Source organism: Falco punctatus (genome assembly GCF_963210335.1).
Source record: "Falco punctatus genome assembly, chromosome: 15".
Lineage (NCBI taxonomy): Eukaryota > Metazoa > Chordata > Aves > Falconiformes > Falconidae > Falco > Falco punctatus.
The window spans coordinates 8791722-8799403 of NC_137595.1; positions in this window are offsets into that span (position 1 = coordinate 8791722).

Genomic DNA, 7682 nt, shown 5'->3' on the forward strand with positions numbered 1-7682 from the left:
ATCCAGAGAGATTTAACAAACAAAGTATTTAATAGCAATGAGGTAAAGCAATAGCAATATAATACAAAGGTTTACTTTTAACAGAGCAAAGGGATTTACGATGGTATGTATGATGGACACCTGAAACATGTTTATCTTTATCTTAGTCTGCATAATTACCCTAACAGTGGTCTTTTTCCTTGGTTTCAGGCTCACCAGGAGTTTCACGTTCTGGATTTGAAAAGATGACTTCCAGGCATCAGACTGAAATTAGGCTCCTTTATTAATTTTAACTTTAGATTTTAGTCTTGGAAAAAAAATATTAATTCAAGGTACCCACAGGCTAGTGTAAGTAAAATAAGTGTTTTAATAGCAGAGAAGGTTTTCAAAGCATGACAAATTTCATTTTGCTTGAGTCTGCAGCTAAAATCAAATCAATTAGAAAGCTGAGGACCATGAAGAAATGCAACTGGATTCGATCATTGCAACGAACATGAGAAGCGATAGGCACAGCATGGGCTGTGACTTACAGCATTTGCCTACAGCTCAGGGGACCAAAATTAAATTTCTCATCCTGGTATAAACTTCTCGCTTGACTTTGGCTGAGTCACATAACACCAGTCCCCCAGGCACTACCTGCCCGGCTCCAGGGCTCGTGGCTACGCTATGGACGTACTCCAGATCGGAGCAGTGGTGCTCAGTGCCCACAGCCCCTCGCTTAAGCTGGTCTGGGGCTGCCTTTGCCCTGTCTACATCGCCAGGCTGGAGAGGTTCGCCTCGTCTCACTGTGCCTCGGGTTCCTGTGTGTACAAAAAGACATAATAACACTGTTTGCTCCCCACATCTCTCCTAGGGAGGTGTGTTATCAAAGACATGCGAGCAGCTCGGCGGCGGTTTGAAATGCAGGTTTTACGACGACAGGTAGAAAGAGGATGAGCTTTTGGATGTAAAATCACCCGATGGAGGAGATTCATGTTCAAAAAGCATAGCTGAAGACATGGCATTACTGCAAGGGACTCACACAAACCTCCTTTGCTGCCACAGCCTCTCCCAGTCCGCTCCACTCAGGCATGGGATGGGATGCAGGAGTCACAGCCCAGCCCGCTCCCCTGCCCGCTGTCAGCGTGTCCACATCCCTCTGAATGCAAAGCCTCAGGCTGCGGAGCCTTTAGCAAATGATTTTCTGGCTCTTTGCACAGTGATTTTGTGTGACTCACAATTAATGTCAGCGAAAGCCTTATTTAGTAAGATAGTTAATGGCAGCTGTAGCCGTGCACAGGCTTGGATTTGGTGTGCTCCAAGGTACCAACCTAAACTACCCACGATGTGCCCATGGCTACACCGGGGCCAAAGTGGAGAAAGAAGCCGTTTGTCCAAGGACACGGATGCAATCTGGCCCAGGGGCTGGGACTGACTTGAAGACTGAAGTGCCTCTGGCTAAATCAAAGTCAAGTCTTTTTCTTATATATGAGTGCACTGGGACTCATACTTCCTACTCAGGCCTCCGCTGATGCTAACAGAGAGAAGCCCCATCACCCCTTTTGCCTTTTCTGCACGTTCCTTGTGTCCTACAGCACCAACTGTATTTTTAGTTTCTCTGTCAGATCAATGTTCCAATTTTCCCTTTGCTAGAAAATATCATATTAAAATTATAAGGCTGTTTATGGAAGGCTTAGTCACAAATAAGGTTGGGTTTTTTTTTTATTCCCTGTGCCAAACATTTTTTTTCGTTCCCTGTGTCAAACAAATCAAGTGAACAGTATCTCCTTAAACTATATGCTTCGTGTTAACTTCGTAGTTAGGCAAAAAGTAAATCTGTGTATGCTTTTCAAAGGCTTTGCTTCACAAACAACAACAAAAAGGAATAGTCATGGGAAAATTACAAACCTTTTGGCACTAAAGAAATTATGAATGCAATTTCCTGAGCTCAGTGTGCTGAAGGAGCTGCAGTAAATAGCTGTCAGGCAGCTTTCTCTACCAAAAGATTTTAGACATGATACCCGGCCGTGAAGGAAATTTGTCTGCGCTGGACTTTTGCTCTCCTTGCAGTTCAGATGGGATTTTCAACCGGTTTGCTTCAGCTGGCATGAAGGGAGCATGGCTGTGCTTTCTTTGGTTTAAACCAAGTTTTCTAGCAATCACCTCTTATGTGAAAATGAGAGACCTCACTTCTTTGCTTGAATTCTGCTAAAGTGATTTAAAGATTATTTGAAGTCAAAGCTGAAAGAGACCCAAGAGAAAGATCTCAGATATATGCATGGATATAGAGGAGCTGTCTTCCTGCCATTTCCAAGCTGAATAAACGTCTTCAGTAAAAACAGACTGTGGTTTTTTTTTCCCCTCAGCAGCTCAAGCAAGGGTTGGAAACAGAAGAAGAAACTGAACCAACGGCGAGGGAAAATATTTGGCATTAGAGAGTCGGGATTTGAGGAAGAACGTGAGAGTTATGCAGAGGCTGTTTAGATTTTGATGAAGGAGCCTGTCTCAGGAGAGCGGCACGCGACAGCGAGACGTCCCCCCCCGCAGGAAAAGGGCTCTGGGTGCTGCACGTGCACTTCCCACCTCCTTCACATACACCTGGCCCGGGCAGTGAAAATCGCTCTAGACCGACTTCTGGGGGCTCATCGGTGACTTGTGCCCCCCTTCCCCGAGCTGCTGGCTGGGATGCAGGTGCTGGGCGGGTGCAGCGGGTGCTGCTGTGATGCGGCACGGTGTTTAGAACCGGCTCTCCCTGCCAGGACAGGTCAGCCGATGCCCTGGGTGCTGCCAGGCTGGCCTGGCTACCTCAGAGGAGTGCCGCAGCAACCCCCGGCTCCCTTCAGAGAGGCTTGTGCCCCTCCAGCAACCCCCTGAGTGTCCTTGGCAACTCAGAGCCACAAACATCAAGTGGTAGGAGCCAAGAGGGACCGGCCAAACATGAAACCTGGTAACTGGGCTATAAATATTTACACGCTGCGCCTTGGCTTTCCTCATTCTCATCAGGAGCATGGCCAGCCACAGAAGTCCAGGTATTAACTGTCCTGCTTGTTGTGGCTCAGGACTTTCAGCTGGACCATAACACCCACCATCTCAGTGTCCTGGGTCAGATCCGCTCCCGGGGAAGACAACGGATGCTCCTGTCCCCAGCCCAAGGGGCCAATGCATCCTGCTCTGATTCTGAGGTATCTGCAGCATTAGATTTGCCCACCGCCCCCCAGACCAGCAGAACGTTGTAGCCCAGCCAGCTCCATGCTGCTGTGAACACAATTTCTCCAGTGCCTCTGGGCACGACTGCCCGACCCCCAGCTGGGCTCTCATCCTCAGGGCAATGAAATTCAGTCTTGTGAGCATTGCTGGGGCCCAATGCCAGCTATGGCATCTCAAATTAAATATCTGTAAAGCCAGGATGATCCATTTTTTCCAGGGAATTTTTTACTCGGCCCCTACACCCTTGTCACAAGTGCCATCAGTCTATTATCAGCTCTGTCATCGGAGCACGGACAGATTCCAGCTGAAGCAACAAGTCACTGATGGGAGCTGAGTTTAGGCGTGTAACTGTGCCAAACGGCGCTGGCTTCTCTCTAGTGGGACAATAGCATTCAGCCCTCTAAGGCATCTGACCCAGAGCTAAGGCATGTTATCGACAGCAAATATCTCAGCAACAAAGCTCCAGCTGGTGAACCAGCCCATGCAGAGCAGAAACAGTCACAGTCACGAGGGAAATTCATTTGCCTTTTGTAAGAATTTGGAAATTCTCATGTGAGCAGCTGACGCAGCTCTGAAGTCCCAGAGTGGAAAGCAATCTGGACATACCTTGTACACTTACAGGATGGTGCCTTGACCTGCCTCGTCAGAGGAATCCTTGATTTTGCACTTTGAGAAACAGACACCAATGCAAATAGTGACCTCAGACCACTCCACCAGATGTAATTTAGCTACAGCTTTAGGATGTTCATGTCTGTTCCAAACCTAAAAAATTATGACAAAGTATCTGGCAAAGGGAAAGAGTGTGTATTGGATCTGGCCCTTCTGTCACTGAGATCCAGAGGCATTTCCAATTCTCTCTTATTACACATCTCAAAAGCTTCAGAGACTGGGAGAATTCACACAACTTATCCAAACCCACCAGTGATTAATATTAACTGCCTGGGAAAGGGGAAGAACAAGCAATGCTGCATCTGTTCTCCTTCCTCTTACGCCTCTGGGAATTTTAGGAGCAAGCCGTATCACAGAAGAGCAGACTTAGCCATCCATCATCAAAGGGTACAGAGAAAATATTTCAAGGCACTGCAGAGAATGAGGATGCTGTGGGGATGTGGGAGACGTACTGCCCTTAGCTGTCTTTAAGGTTATGTCCTTGGAGATACTAAGCAGGAAAGGTGTATTTTGGTACAGGCCAGTACTGCAGGAGGGGCAAGGGAGATGCTGTAGCTGGGATGCAGGTGCAGAACATGCCTGTTGTGGTCCCCCACTCTGATTTTCCGTGATTAGCCCATCCTAATGAGGCAAAGGGGCTGCAGCTAGCATGGGGGAGAGGAGGAGCTCAGTGGGTTGCAGGACATTTACTGCTACCAACACTGAAGGAGACAACAGCTCCTCCTGCGGCATTTGGAGAATGAACAGAGCAGGAGCTAGCGATGGGCTGCAGACACCAGGCTACAGAGCAGGGAGGAGGGGGAAGGTGTCCCTGGCAGAAGCATCAGGCAGAACTCAGGCTACAGAAGTCCCTCACAGACAAAAAAGACTCGGGTAGCTGCTGGGTATCTGCAGCTCTTGGGTGTAGTTTAGCATGTGCTTATAGGAGGAGGAAGGGCAAGGGAAAATATTTCTGTTGCTGTCTCAGCCTAGGCACATTTACATTGCAAAATGCCTTGATGTTCAGCCAGTTGGCAATTTCCTATTCACAAAGCATCCTCTGCACTGTGGTGCCTTCCCAGCTCAGTGCAGCACCCGTGTGGGTAGGCTAGAGTAACTAACCCTGCTGCTGCAGGTAGAAGAGCTGACATGCTGTGTAAAGCCCAACAGCTTTAATTTGTACACTTTTTATCTTTGTCCACATTCCTGGGAGCTGATGCATACAGGAAAGGGAGCAACGTTCACACATATCCTTAAAAGTAGTTATGACCACACTATTCTGCGAAACACACGGGGTTAGGAGATTGCAACCATATATGGGCTCCTCGGGGCTGGAGCATCTCCAGCACCCCTTGGAGGAGAACAGCTGGTGGAATTTCCTATGAAAGGCCAATTAATGAAGACCAAATCGTTTTGTATATACACATGTCTAAATATTGGACAACAGATTTAAGGCTTTATTACCCCAGAGTCCTGAACCTTACAGTCTCTCCTGCAGTCATTAAGGAATCTTGTAGCCTGTGACCGAGGCATCCCACATGGACTGTAAGGGCTGGAGTAAGGAAAAACACTAAGATGAACTATATATCCCAAAGTAATGCTCTCACCTCCGCAGCAGCCAGCACATCAAGACTTTCCTTGCTTCTTATCAGGCTTGTCCGAGGGACAGGAGCCTTCAGGGACGTCAGACCCACTGCATTGCTGTGCTGCTCTCCTTGCCATGGCAGAGACATCAAGGTATTGGGAGCCAAATTGTCCTCAGTGCTGCTCCTGCCAGCAAGGTGCAAATCAGCTGTTAACATGGTTGAAGGGACCAGGTGAGTTGTAAATGCCTTTATGTTAAGTGACACCCACATCGCTCCCAGTTCAGCAGAGAGCAGAGGAGATGGAAAGCAGCAGGCATTGTTGCTTCACTTGCACTGGACACAGGGGTACACAAATACTCCCAGAGCCTCTGGGTTCTCTCATCGACTTGGCAGATTTTGTTGGGATTGTCAGCAAGGACACCATTTCTTCATTTCCCTTTTACTTGCCTTGTCTTCCAATTACTCTCCAATTACAGACACATGTGGCCAAAAGATTTTTTACAATTTAATATTGTAAGAATATATTTGGGCATCTAATCTAACTAGCACCTGAGAGGCACTTCCACCCCCACCTCCTCTCTTAATCTCACCAAGGTATTTTCTGCAGAATACTCCCCACAGCTGGTGACAAACATTCTTTGGGGGCTGTGATGAGCAGGAGCCAAGCAGAGAGAAAAGTCCCCTTGCAACAGTGCAAACAGCCATCATGTCCATGGACCAGCTGCGGATGACAGCAAATTCTAGTGCCGGGAATGGCTTAAAGTCTAAGCGATGCCCTACCTGGGAGAGCTGAGGAGCCTGGAGGGAGAAGTGCCACGGAGGATGGTGCCCTGGCAGGATTGATGCTGCATGTGGGGCTTGAACCAGCTCTGAGACGTGCCAGCAGCTCCAGCAAGGGCTACAGCTTGTTTCTGAGGGGCTAAAACTGATACTGCAACCAGCTTGTGAGCATCAGCCCTAAACTCCTGATTGGGAAAGCCTAACAGGGAAAAAAAAATGCCAACAAGCAGCTGACCTTAAAGAGGAAAGCAAGATGCAGGGTCCAAGCAAAAGGTCACCTCAGCTGCCTCCAGACCCCTGAATGTTTGAGAAGGTGGTGGCTTCTGCAAAGGGCCTCAGGGTGTAAGAGCAGTCGGTGTAGCGATGGGGTCTCTTCTTTGGGCAGCTGAAGGCTGGAGCTGGATGGTGCCTAAGGCAGGGTGAGCGTGGCAGGGGATGGGGAGGGTCTCTGGAGCAGGGCTGGGCTGGCAGCCCCTGCCCTGCCGGGACCTGCAGGGACACAGCAGTGATGGACACTTACTGTCCTTCCCGATGTTGCCATCTAGAGGACCCAGCAAGGACAAGAGCTCCTTGCAGGCCACGATGAGATAAGGAAGAAGAATCAACAGCTTGCTTTTCTTAGTTTTATCTCACATAAACTCTTCCCCAGCATGATGTGGAGACGGAGAGCCAAGTGCACGGGAATACAGGATTGCTCTGAAAACAGCCCTGTGATTTTTTTTGAGGCTGTGGACACCAGGCATTGGCCCATTTCCCATTTCACTGACCCCCACATGAACGTGGCCGGGTGGTCCGACAGCTTGACTGAAAGCTGTCCCTCATCAGCTCAGATTGAGCTGAACGAATAAAACGGGGACTGTTCAGCAAGCGGCGGCTCTATGGACCTACCTGGGGTGCAAATCCCCCTCCCCAGGCTACACAGGGATCTGCCTCATCCCTGCTTCCAGTGCCGCTGAACAGCACCTATCCAAAACCTTTTTGCATGGCTGAAACAACATGCCAGGTCATGGCACAGCGAGCCCATCCCGGAGGATGTCTGCCTGCACGCTGGCTGGTCCCGGCTCCGTTTTTGGCACTGCAGATAGCCCTCACCAACGGTGAGCCCAAGGGCCTGCATCGTACCTTACTTCAACAAAGCAATTCACGTGTAAGGGGTGTGCTGCACTTCTTTTTGAGGGTTTGTGGGGGTAAAGAGCTGCCAAAAGGCATTTGTTCAATTGCTAAATCACATCCTTGTTTGTTTTAGTTACGTGCCCGAGTACAACACAGGCCCGGGCTGGATGGCATGTGAACAGCAGCATTAGCGGTGTTTATTCTGATTATCGGGGGTTTGAGGTGTGAGAGTGCACGGTGGAATTAGCACCATTTCACAGTAAGAAAATAAAACACCGTTGTCTCCTGTCCTACTCCTGTGACTTCTAGTAGCAGAGGCCACCCATGACCAGCATGACACGGGACAAGTCCTTCTCACCTGCAGACTCAGCGCTTTTGTGAGCTGCAGCT